We start from the raw sequence: 12,444 nt of genomic DNA on the forward strand, positions 1-12,444 counted from the left end.
ACTCAATAACCATAGTTCTTTAATAGCAGGACTCTTGTTTTTAGCCAACTGAAAGATATCCTCAAAAGATCTTGGATTTTTAAATTTAAATATGCCTCCTAACCAGCTCCAAATGATCTCACTGAAGTTGCAATACCACAGCATATGTTCTCTTGTTTCCTCACTCTTTCTACAAAATATGCATCTTGATGCTAAATTGAAATTTCTCTTCTTCATGTTTTCATCAGTTGCACAAATATTCATTCCTAGTTTCCAAATATTACTAGAAATACTAGGATGAATTGAACTATTCCATACCTTCATTGTCCAATGGAGAGAAGAAAACTTTTGTCTCAAGATCTCTACTGCTAAAGCTATTGTAAATTTTCCTGTGATAGTTCCTGTCCATATCATCTTGTATTCACCTTCACTAATTACTGGTAACTCATTGACATTTATCATTTCCATTAGCTCAGAAGAAATGATCCATTCACCATCAAGAATAAAATCTGTAACTTTCATATTTGGAAACTGCAATATGTAGGAGTTATCAGGGAACAATTCTTGTCGAGGTTTCTCTAACACCCATTTGTCTTTCCAAGCATAAATACAACTTCCATCTCCAACAATCCATCTTGTATTTTCCTTAACTTCACCAATAATCCACTTTATGCCAGGTCAAATTGAAGATTTTTTGTAGTAAGTGATCCATTCACCTTTTTTATTCTTGTACTTTGCTTGAAAGAATTTTGACCAATCATCAGTACATGCTTGCATTCTCTAGAGCAGCTTCATTAAAAGATCTTTATTAATGATCTCAAGTCTTCTCAGTCCAAGACCACCTTCCTTTATTGGAGAACAAGTTTTATTCCATCTCAGTGTTATCATTTTTCTAGTTGCAGGGTTGGTAGGCATTTAAAGATGTGTAAATAAGATGAATAAATGGATGCCTACAGTGATACCGCAAGTGCACGGTGTTGTTGCAGTGAGTGCACAAGTACGGGTCGAATCCACAGGGACTAGGGGTGTTATGAAGTTTTCCTAGCTAAGCTAATTCTATATGCAAGGCAGTGACAATGAGGGATAGTCCAAGGCAGGGAAACAAGGCTACAATGCATATGTACAACGACAGTGGAAATGGTATATACAAAGGTAGCAAAGGTATGTACAAGGCAACAAGAAATCCAGGATGCATATCTACAATGACAGTGAAGGTGATATATTTACAGTGAGGTAGTGATATAGTAACAATGTGACAAAACAAAGACAATGGCCAAGGGCCAAAGGCAGTGACAGGGAAACAAAGTGGAAAAGTAGTGAAGAAAATGAGAACAGTGGGAATGGAAGTGTATGGAGATGGATGAGAATTCTCTTTCACCTAGCTAGTTATCCTGGGATAAATCCTTGTCCCTAATGGACAAGAAGGTCTAGTTCAAGCTGGTCTCTTGGCCAGGGCAATTCATGTGGCAAGTTATCTAACCTAAAATCCTTAGATTAACCCCTAGCATTGCCTATCTGATTAAAGCATAAACAATCACAGGTCACTTAGGGTCTAGGTCTCTAACTAATATGGCTTTGTTAATCCCTCAGACTATCACTGACTCCTAGCATTAATGGTCTGTTTAAAGCACCACTAATCACAAGCCAGTGAACCCTTGGAATGGCACTAACCTAAGTGTTTTGAGCTCAACAGGGTCTAACCCAAATGGCTAACCAACATGGTTCAATGGTCTTCTCTAAGATTTAAACAGGAAATTAAACTAACTAACATGTGAGAAACAAAAATTGAAAGATGGAATTAAACAGCAAAGAACAAATATGAACAGAAATTGAAGAACCCTAAATTGCTTTGAAATGGAAATTGAAATGAAATTAACCCAATTAGGGGGTATCTCGGATGACCCAAGAACATTTTTAACATTCTACATCAGTTTCTATTTATAGCTTACATCAAATCCCTAATTTCTAAAAACCCTAATTTTGAAAACCCTAAATTGATTTGGGGGAAATCAAATTCTCTCACCCATGTGTGAATTCTGCTCGACCCATGCCCTGTTGATGTTCTACTGCTCCTCCTCTAGCTCTTGTTGCGCTGTTGGCCTAGCCCTAGACTTCTGTGAACCCTAGCTTCTCTCACTGTCGAGTTTCTAGCATCAGGACTCGATTCTACAGACGAGAAAGGAAGAGACAAGGGTGGTGATGGAATACTGAGTTTGTCGGGGGAAGGTGGTAGTGGTGGTGTTCGAGATGAAGGTGGAAGAAGTTGCAGGTCTGTTGGGGGATGGTTGTTGCAGAGAATTTGGGAAGAAGAGAGGGGAAAAACTCGATGGAAATGGGATTAGGGTTCGTTTGGTTAAGGGTATAGGTTTCTGATGCTAGGGTGTGAGGCGGGATCATCTGAAGTTGATGCGCAGCGAGGAGATCCGTTGGATAATCACTTACTAATTGAATCGAACGGCTACGATGGAGAGGTATGTAGCGACCGTTTTGGATTATGAGATACAACAAAATTGACGGCTTCAGATGGAGTTAGGTACTATGGTGTTAGACAGGAGGTTCAGACTTTGATGCACAATGATGAAGCGACCGTTGGATGACAAGATGGATCCAATCTGACGGCTCTCATGGAAATGGGTATGGATAATGGAAATGGATTTGGGTAAGGGTTTTGGGCCTTGGGTATTCCAAGCCCATATCTTCTTTAAGAACGATTCTTCCTCTTCAAGCCCACTTCCAATTGATCCGGCTCTTGCAAACATCATTCTTCGCTTCCTCCTAGCGGGAGTCTTTGCCGTTCCTTTGCTCTTTTCGCTCCGTGAGATAACCATGCTTTATTTAGTACCTAAAAATGCAAAATTAATTAAGAAAAGTATTTATTCTTGAAAACAACGAAAACACAGAATATGGAATAAAATGTAGAATTAATGCACAAGAGATGAGTTAAATGCCAAGAAAAATATATAGAAATATGCACTTTTTAGCACTCATCAAATACCCCCAAACCTGAATTTTACTTGTCCTCAAGTAAAACAAAACTAAGGAAATCCTACCTATACCACTGTCGCTGGTCTCTCGAATGCATTTAGCGTATGCACTAAGCCTTTTAAACCACTAAGTGTCCCTAGTGGACGAGTGAAGTCTCGTGAAGGTTTGCTTAGAACGTACATACAAAGTTCTAGGTCAAAATATAAGCTCAGATTCCATCAAATGTGACATGTGCAAGTCAGTTTAAGCTCACAGCAAAATAGAGATGTCAATCTATCTATCAAAGGCACAATCCTAGCACTGATGACAAATAAAGACATGTGATAAGAGTGTAAAGTGTATCTACACATGTGTAAAGAAAGATCGGATGTTATGACTACTAATCACCAAGAGATAGTTTCTCAGGCTAAGAACCAAGGTCGAAATCTAGCTAGCTGTCCGGACTTTACGAGAATTGTGAATGAGTTGGAGGTATTTCACAATTACTCGCGTTTTACATCAATGGCATACACCCTTCCTTGCTTATTACAATAAAACACAAAAGATGACTCTTTACATGACTCTTATTTACATTGACTACTCTCTTTTATTTTTGGAACAAGAGAGGATGGAATTGATAAATACTTGATTTTTTCATTTTTTTTTTTTTGATAAGGAAACACTTTTGATACATATACAAAAGGAAACAAAAGATTACATGACACTTTGCAAGAGGTATCCCTTTTTGATGCACCCAGTTAAATTCGATGGTTGTTTTTCTTAATGTAACCTCCACCTTCTATCCCAACCAACAAAAGAACAAGCTAGTAAAGTTTCGTTCAGTATTCTAAAGTGATTGGCAACTAAAACTTCCGATAGAACACCTCAAGGATGAGGCTATACATGTATTGGTAGATCGTGCGCGTGCAAGTTTCTTATCACTATGTGAATTGTGCTAGAATCAGGGTGCCTAAATATCTAGACTAAGACTCCTAATAATTACATATTTGCACAAGAGTCAACATTTCAAGGTAAATGAGCTCCATTTTTATGTTTTTTTCAATTTTTTATTTTTTATTTTGATTTTTCGTTTTTTTTTTCATTTTTTTCAAAAAGAAGGAGTTCTTGTTTTCAATTATGGCATATTATCAAAGTATCTACTTTTCACCCCCAAACCTAAACTAAACATTGTCCTCGATGTTTCAAAATATGAACAAAATTATAATACAACATATGAAGAGGATCATGTTGAGTAGAGAAAAAGGAAAGAGAATACCCGATTTCGGCGAAAGCAATATTAGAACTCCGTTATTCAAGGCAAGAATCCAACATATGACAGCCGAGATCATATTGGATTAGCAAAATATATACAAAAGGAACAAAAGGGTTTTAAGAAATTTTATCTACTGGATTATATACAAAAAATTCACCATACACTAACAATCTAAAGAGTTGAGGATCAACCCAAAAGACAAAGTGTAGAGGTTTCAACAGCTTCACACAATAATAATATGATAGGCATGAAAGTGAAGCTGTGAAACAAAATGAGCTACCCCCAAACCTGGATTTTTCAACGGATAAAATTTTGTAAACAAAATCTCGCAGTTTTGGGGGTTCATCATGTACAAGGTCTAACTCAAAGTGAACTGTTCTAGGGACGGGCAAACATGCTAATTCCAACTGTGGTTCCTCAAATGTATTATACTTAGAAGCAAAATAGTCCAAAAGGACTTGGGAAGCACACAGTTCCAAACCTAGATTAGGGACTCTCAGAAAAATCGGTTTGACAATATGGGTACAAACCAAATCTAGGTTGGGTGGAAGGCCATCAGATTGTGACTTATGTAGGACGATAGGCACATCATTACTAATCACATCAACATCTCCTAAGTCTTCTACACGTGTCACAACATGCTCACAATCATCAAACAAATTGGCAAGATCACAATCAGAGTCATCAACATCATCAACAAATTTATTCTCATGCATCGGAAAATCAGGAGAAATATCACAATGTGACCTAGGTAGAGAATCAAACACATCAAATATATTTTCATGCATATTAGCATTAGTGTCTACAGAAGATTCAACTATTCCTATGTCATGCTCATCTTCGCAGAATAATTGTACGAATCCCATGTCAATATCAAAATCATATGAATTACAATGAGTATTAGAAAAAACAACATTCATGAAGGTCGAGGGCGAGAAGCCATATGTTATTGAACCAACATGTTCCACAATATTTTCATGTTCTTCTAACATATCATCATAATCATCATCATGGTAGCATGCATATTGGTCCTCATTAACAGTGGTGGTGTCATTAGTCGATTCATGTTCCTCTAAATTAGGTTCATATTAAACATCATTTACATGAATGGGACTAGACACTTCATTAGGGACAACATACATTTCCTCATGAATTTCCTCCTTTTGTAGGTGAAGCAAAATCTGATCTAAATATGCATGAATTCGTGATGTAGATCTATCAAAGTTTTGCTTACTGAGTCTTAAAGCTTCTATGGTGGAGTCTAAATTCATGGGAGTACAAAATTCTTCATGTTCAAATTGTGGTGAATGGTACATGCTTGCATGGTCATTAGGGTTTACAAAATATTGATCGCAACCCTCAAAGGATTGATTATGGTCCCAATGACTACCATTCTCACAATTTATGGGCATTTCATCCCTTGGATTTTCTCTAGATTGCCTAAAATTATGCAAAATATGACAATTCTCAACAGGGTGGTCTAAACTACCACATGCGGTACATGCATAGATTTCGGGTTGCCTAAGAAAATTAGATGTGACAGATTCCTCATGTGATTGCATTTCTAAAGCTGCGATTCGAGCTTCTAATTGATCGATCAGTGATGATTGTGTGAGTGAGGCACTAGCAAAATGTTCATTTTCACGTTGTGGTGAATGATGCATGTGTGAATAGTTATTAGGGTTCATGTATTGAGGCTCGGGACTTTGAAAATGTCCATAATAATTCTTATAACAATTGACATCATGGTCTATGGAAGGTTCATAACATGGAGTATGTCCATACGCAAGTTCTCTAAGGGATTTGTTGTATTCCCCAACTGTAGACTAAGATCTAGACATGATTTGGCTCAAAAGCTAAGTAACTATGTTACAAAGCCCAAAATTTGGTTTTTAATGGGTTTGGATTTTTGGGAAAAATTTGGTTTTTATGGGTAACATTTGGTTTTGTCGGGTTTGAAAAAGAAATTTGGTTTTTAATGGGTTTTAGAAAATTTGGACTTAATGGGAAAAGAAAACACTTTGGTTTACTGGGTTTTGAAAACTTTGGTTTTAGACTTTGAAGACAAAGCCCATTTGGGAGCTTTTGGTTTTGATGGGAGCAAATTTGGTTTTAAAGAGGTAGAAAAATTTGGTTTTTAATTGGGAGCAAAAATTTTGGTTTTAGTATTGGGAGCAAGCCCACATTGATGGGAGAAATTGCTTTGCCAAGGGAAGGTGAATTAAGCCCACAATGTGTATGCAAACTGAAGCCCAATGTAGCTTTTGAAATAGCCCAACTGTTGCTTGTTTGGTCTGAGGCCCAGTTGGGCTTTCGAAAGTTCAGTTTTTCTAATTTAAAACTACAGGCCCAAATCAATCTAACACCACAAGCCCACAAGCAATTAAACAAACAAGCCCACAAGAAATTAATTACAAACCCAACAGAAAAATGGAAAAAATTATTACAAGCCCACAAATTAAAAATGGAAGCCCACAGGTTGGGTTCTCTTAATGGGTTTAGGCTTACTTGCTTAAGCACATCCCAGCTGCTCAGTTTGGTTGCAAAAGCCCAGTTGGGCTTTGGATCATCCTAAGCTTTGGATTCAACACTCAAGGCCCAGTTGGGCTTTGGTATTTCTTCTTTGACTTGTATTACAGACCAGTTTGGCTTGGGTTCTAGCTGCAGCTTTGGTTCAGCAGGTTTCAGCCTTAGCAGCACAACAACAAGAGTAGGCTTTGAGTCAGATCACACAGCAACAGGTGCAGAAGGCAGCAGCAGGCAGCAACAGGGAAAGTAATAGCCTCAGTTCCACCAGTTCACCAACAACAGCAGAGGCAGTGCAAGCAGCAGCAGCACCAGGTCAGTTTGTGGCCCTCACAACAAGGTCACAGCAACAACAGCAGGGGCAACAGCTTCAGCAACACCAGCTGTTGGCAGCAGCACCACAGGTTCAGCAGCACCACAAGCAGTAGCTGAACAGGGGCAATGTTGCAGGCTTGGCAGCAGCAGCTCTACAGGTTCAGCACAGAAGCAAGTTGCACATGGAAGAGGAAGAAAGTAGCAGCAAGTGGAAGGCCCAGCTGCAACTCAATCAGCAGCAACAGCAAGGGAAAATGATGCAAAGATGAAAAATTATGCAAAGATGAAAATGCAAGTTATGATGCACTAAATGCTTACACTAAATGATTATACTAAATGCAAGATATGCAAGTGAATAGAAGCAAAAGAAAGCAAGGAAAAACAGCAACCACACAATGCCAAGTCCCCGGCAGCGGCGCCAAAAGCTTGGTAGGCATTTAAAGATGTGTAAATAAGATGAATAAATGGATGCCTACAGTGATACCGCAAGTGCACGGTGTTGTTGCAGTGAGTGCACAAGTACGGGTCGAATCCACAGGGACTTGGGGTTTTATGAAGTTTTCCTAGCTAAGCTAATTCTATATGCAAGGCAGTGACAATGAGGGATAGGCCAAGGCAGGGAAACAAGGCTACAATGCATATGTACAACGACAGTGGAAATGGTATATACAAAGGTACCAAAGGTATGTACAAGGCAACAAGAAATCCAGGATGCATATCTACAATGACAGTGAAGGTGATATATTTACAGTGAGGTAGTGATATAATAACAATGTTACAAAACAAAGACAATGACCAAGGGCCAAAGGCAGTGACAGGGAAACAAAGTGGAAAAGTAGTGAAGAAAATGAAAACAGTGGGAATGGAAGTGTATGGAGATGGATGAGAATTCTCTTTCACCTAGATAGTTAGCCTGGGATAAATCCTTGTCCCTAATGGACAAGAAGGTCTAGTTCAAGCTAGTCTCTTGGCAAGGGCAATTCATGTGGCAAGTTATCTAACCTAAAATCCTTAGATGAACCCCTAGCATTGCCTATCTGATTAAAGCATAAACAATCACAGGTCACTTAGGGTCTAGGTCTCTAACTAATATGGCTTTGTTAATCCCTCAGACTATCACTGACTCCTAGCATTAATGGTCTGTTTAAAGCACCACTAATCACAAGCCAGTGAACCCTTGGAATGGCACTAACCTAAGTGTTTTGAGCTCAACAGGGTCTAACCCAAATGGCTAACCAACATGGTTCAATGGTCTTCTCTAAGATTTAAACAGGAAATTAAACTAACTAACATGTGAGAAACAAAAATTGAAAGATGGAATTAAACAACAAAGAACAAATATGAACAGAAATTGAAGAACCCTAAATTGCTTTGAAATGGAACTTGAAATGAAATTAACCCAATTAGGGGGTATCTCGGATGACCCAAGAACAGTTTTAACATTCTACATCAGTTTCTATTTATAGCTTACATCAAATCCCTAATTTCTAAAAACCCTAATTTTGAAAACCCTAAATTGATTTGGAGAAAATCAAATTCTCTCACCCATGTGTGAATTCTGCTCGACCCATGCCCTGTTGATGTTCTACTGCTCCTCCTCTAGCTCTTGTTGCGCTGTTGGCCTAGCCCTAGACTTCTGTGAACCCTAGCTTCTCTCACTGTAGAGTTTGTAGCATCAGGACTCGATGCTACAGACGAGAAAGGAAGAGACAAGGGTGGTGATGGAATACTGAGTTTGTCGGGGGAAGGTGGTAGTGGTGGTGTTCGAGATGAAGGTGGAAGAAGTTGCAGGTCTGTTGGGGGATGGCTGTTGCAGAGAATTTGGGAAGAAGAGAGGGGAAAAACTCGATGGAAATGGGATTAGGGTTCGTTTGGTTGAGGGTATAGGTTTCTGATGTTAGGGTGTGAGGCGGGATCATCTGAAGTTGATGCGCAGCGAGGAGATCCGTTGGATAATCACTTACTAATTGAATCGAACGGCTACGATGGAGAGGTATGTAGCGACCGTTGGATTATGAGATACAACAAAATTGACGGCTTCAGATGGAGTTAGGTACTATGGTGTTTGACAGGAGGTTCAGACTTTGATGCACAATGATGAAGCGACCGTTGGATGACAAGATGGATCCAATCTGACGGCTCTCATGGAAATGGGTATGGATAATGGAAATGGATTTGGGTAAGGGTTTTGGGCCTTGGGTATGCCAAGACCATATCTTCTTTAAGAACAATTCTTCCTCTTCAAGCCCACTTCCAATTGATCCGGCTCTTGCAAACATCATTCTTCGCTTCCTCCTAGCGGGAGTCTTTGCCGTTCCTTTGCTCTTTTCGCTCCGTGAGATAACCATGCTTTATTTAGTACCTAAAAATGCAAAACTAATTAAGAAAAGTATTTATTCTTGAAAACAACGAAAACACAGAATATGGGATAAAATGTAGAATTAATGCACAAGAGATGAGTTAAATTCCAAGAAAAATATATAGAAATATGCACTTTTTAGCACTCATCAAGGGTCACCTGACCATAGAAAGTTCCTAATTATTCTTTCGCACTCCTTTATTACCCTCTTTGGCCACTTGTACACTTACATTGAATATATTGGGAAGCTGCTAAGGACAAACTTGAGTAGGATGAGTCTTTCTTGAAAACATAATACCTTACCTTTCCATCCATCTAATCTTTCTTGCATCATATATACCACACTCCATACATGATTAATTTTAACACTTACCTGAATCAACATTACCCCCAAGTATTTGTCTGGGAAGTCAGCCAACATGACATTACATTCTTCAGAGATTTGCACTCTTCTATCTTGACAAGTACCCCAATGAAGCACTTACTCTTTTCCAAGTTAACTTGTTGCCCTGATGAAGCTTGATATTTGTTAAGGAGGTTCATTAACTTTCTAACATTTCTTTTTTCACCATTACAGAACAGAAATATGTCATCAACAAATAGAATGTGAGAAGGTTTAACTCCTCCTCTTTCCACCATAGCTTTCAAACTGCCATCTTGAATCATTCTTGTAATATTTCTACTAAGTATATCTTCAGGTATAATAAAGAGCATGGGTGACAAATGGTCATCCTGTCTTAAGCCTCTACCAACTTGAAAGTAACCTTCAGGTCCCCCATTAACTAATACAGACACTCTGACAGATTGTAGAAGAACTTGTAACCAGTGCAGGCCCTTATCTGATAAACCAAAGCTATGAAGAGCATGAAATAAGAAATTCCAGCTAAGAGAGTCATAAGCTTGAGTAATATCTAATTTTAATCCAAAGTTACCACCTCTCCTATTAGTGTCAATTTAATTTATCATTTTAGAAGCTAGACAACTTGTTCTTGAATAGATCTTCCTTTTATAAAAGCTCCTTGTTGTGGAGATAGTTTATTATCTTCTCCAATCTTGTAGCCCAAATTTCTGTAAATACTTTGAAGTCGAAGTTCATAAAACCAATTGGTTTGAATTGTTTTGCTTTTTTTTTGCATTGTTTACTTTTGGTAGCAACTTCAGAAAGTTTGCATTTAATCCATTTGGAATTAATCCTTTGTTCCATCAAAATTGAACTGCACTTATGAAGTCAGAGCCAACTACTTCCCATGAGAATTTATAAAACCAGCCTGAAAATCCATCAGGACCTGGAGCACTTTCAGGATTCAGTTCAAAGACTGCAGCTTTTATTTCTTCAGCAGAAGGGATGGCATTCATCATATTATTATCTTCTATTGTAATAACCTTTGGGATACAAGTAAAAATACTTTCATCAATATTAGCATCTTGATACTTGAATTTTGCTTCATAGTGATTTACTACCTCAGATGCTATCTCCTTTTGATCAGTAATAATCCTTCCAGCATCATTTTCAAGTTCTGTAATAATACTTTGAGATTGTCTTATCTTCATCTGTATATGGAAATATTTTGAATTAGATGCACCATATTTTAACCAACTAACTCTTGATTTTTGTTGGACAATCTCTCTTTGTTGTTGCATTAAGACTTCTTGTTTACCCCTTGAAGTGACCAAATTATTCAATAATGTAATATCACAAGGATTTTTGTTTGAAGCAACAGTAGCATCCATTACTTCAACTTCTATTTGCTTCAGCTTCTTATTTACATCTCCAAAGACTAACTAATTCCATTCTTTCAAATCATTCTTTAATCTTTTTGTTTTTCTCATAAACACAAAAATGGGATTGCCCTCGAGAATTTTGCCCCAAGAATGCTCAATGATATTCAAGAATTGAGGATGAGTTTTCCAAGATTTCAGAGCTATAAATGGAGAATTTTTGTGTTTTGGAATGTTAACAGAACCACCACATAAAGCACTATGATTAGAAATACCTCTACTACCAACTTTGTATCCCCAACTTGAGAAGTTCTCCAACCATTTATCATTAAAGACAGCTCTGTCAAGATTACATGCAATTCTCCTTTTCCCAGCTCTATTGTTACACTATGAGAATTCCAAACCAGTTCTTGGTGCTTGAATCAGACCACATCTATGAAGACAGTTATTGAATTCTAGCATTGAATTTAGAAGAGGCTTCATACCACCTTTCTTCTCAGATTCTTTCATGTTGGTATTAAAATCCCCTATGACTATCCATGGCTTATCTAAAGCATTAATATAAACCAAGTCATTCCATAAACTTCTTCTATTTATTGTTAAGGATGCAGCATGAATACCAGTAATTATAGAGTCTCCTACTGCTACTGCTACTGTTATTGATTGATTAGATGACAGAACCAATGTTGGTTTTTGAATTGAAGAATTCCACATAATCCATATATTACCCTTCCCCCCATTACTTGAATTGTGTATAGCCTCATAGTGCATACCAGATAGCTTCAACTTTTTGCAGAAATCAGAAGAATAATGTACCTTTGGTTCTGCAATAATTACTAAAGTAGGATCAAAAGATTTTACCAAACTCCTAAGTTTATCTTTGAGTGAAAGTTGTTGTCTTTGTAGGTAGTTGTCGCGAAACAACTCGACGTTGATGGTCTTTCAGGAAAAAGAATGTAATAGTACTTGAGAGAGCGACAATGTTCTCTTAAGCGGGCACACCAATTGCCTTTATATAATACGGATACCGTTTCGGTGATCCAACAGTCATGATCATATTGTCTTATACGTTCCGGTATCATCCTAGAAATATTTGGTCTTTGTCCTTATCAATCGTGCTAAAAACAACCAATTACATCTTTCATAATACAATGTTTCATGTTTTGGGAAGATTTTTTTTTACTCGTTCAATAAAATTCACTAAAAAGAAAAAACTATTATTATCCACTACTATTACCAACACCCACCACCATAAAACCATCCACCGCCACTATTTCTTCCATCAATAGTAATGTTACCGCCTCCACCA

The sequence above is a fragment of the Papaver somniferum genome, chromosome 3, assembly GCF_003573695.1.
Source record: "Papaver somniferum cultivar HN1 chromosome 3, ASM357369v1, whole genome shotgun sequence".
Lineage (NCBI taxonomy): Eukaryota > Viridiplantae > Streptophyta > Magnoliopsida > Ranunculales > Papaveraceae > Papaver > Papaver somniferum.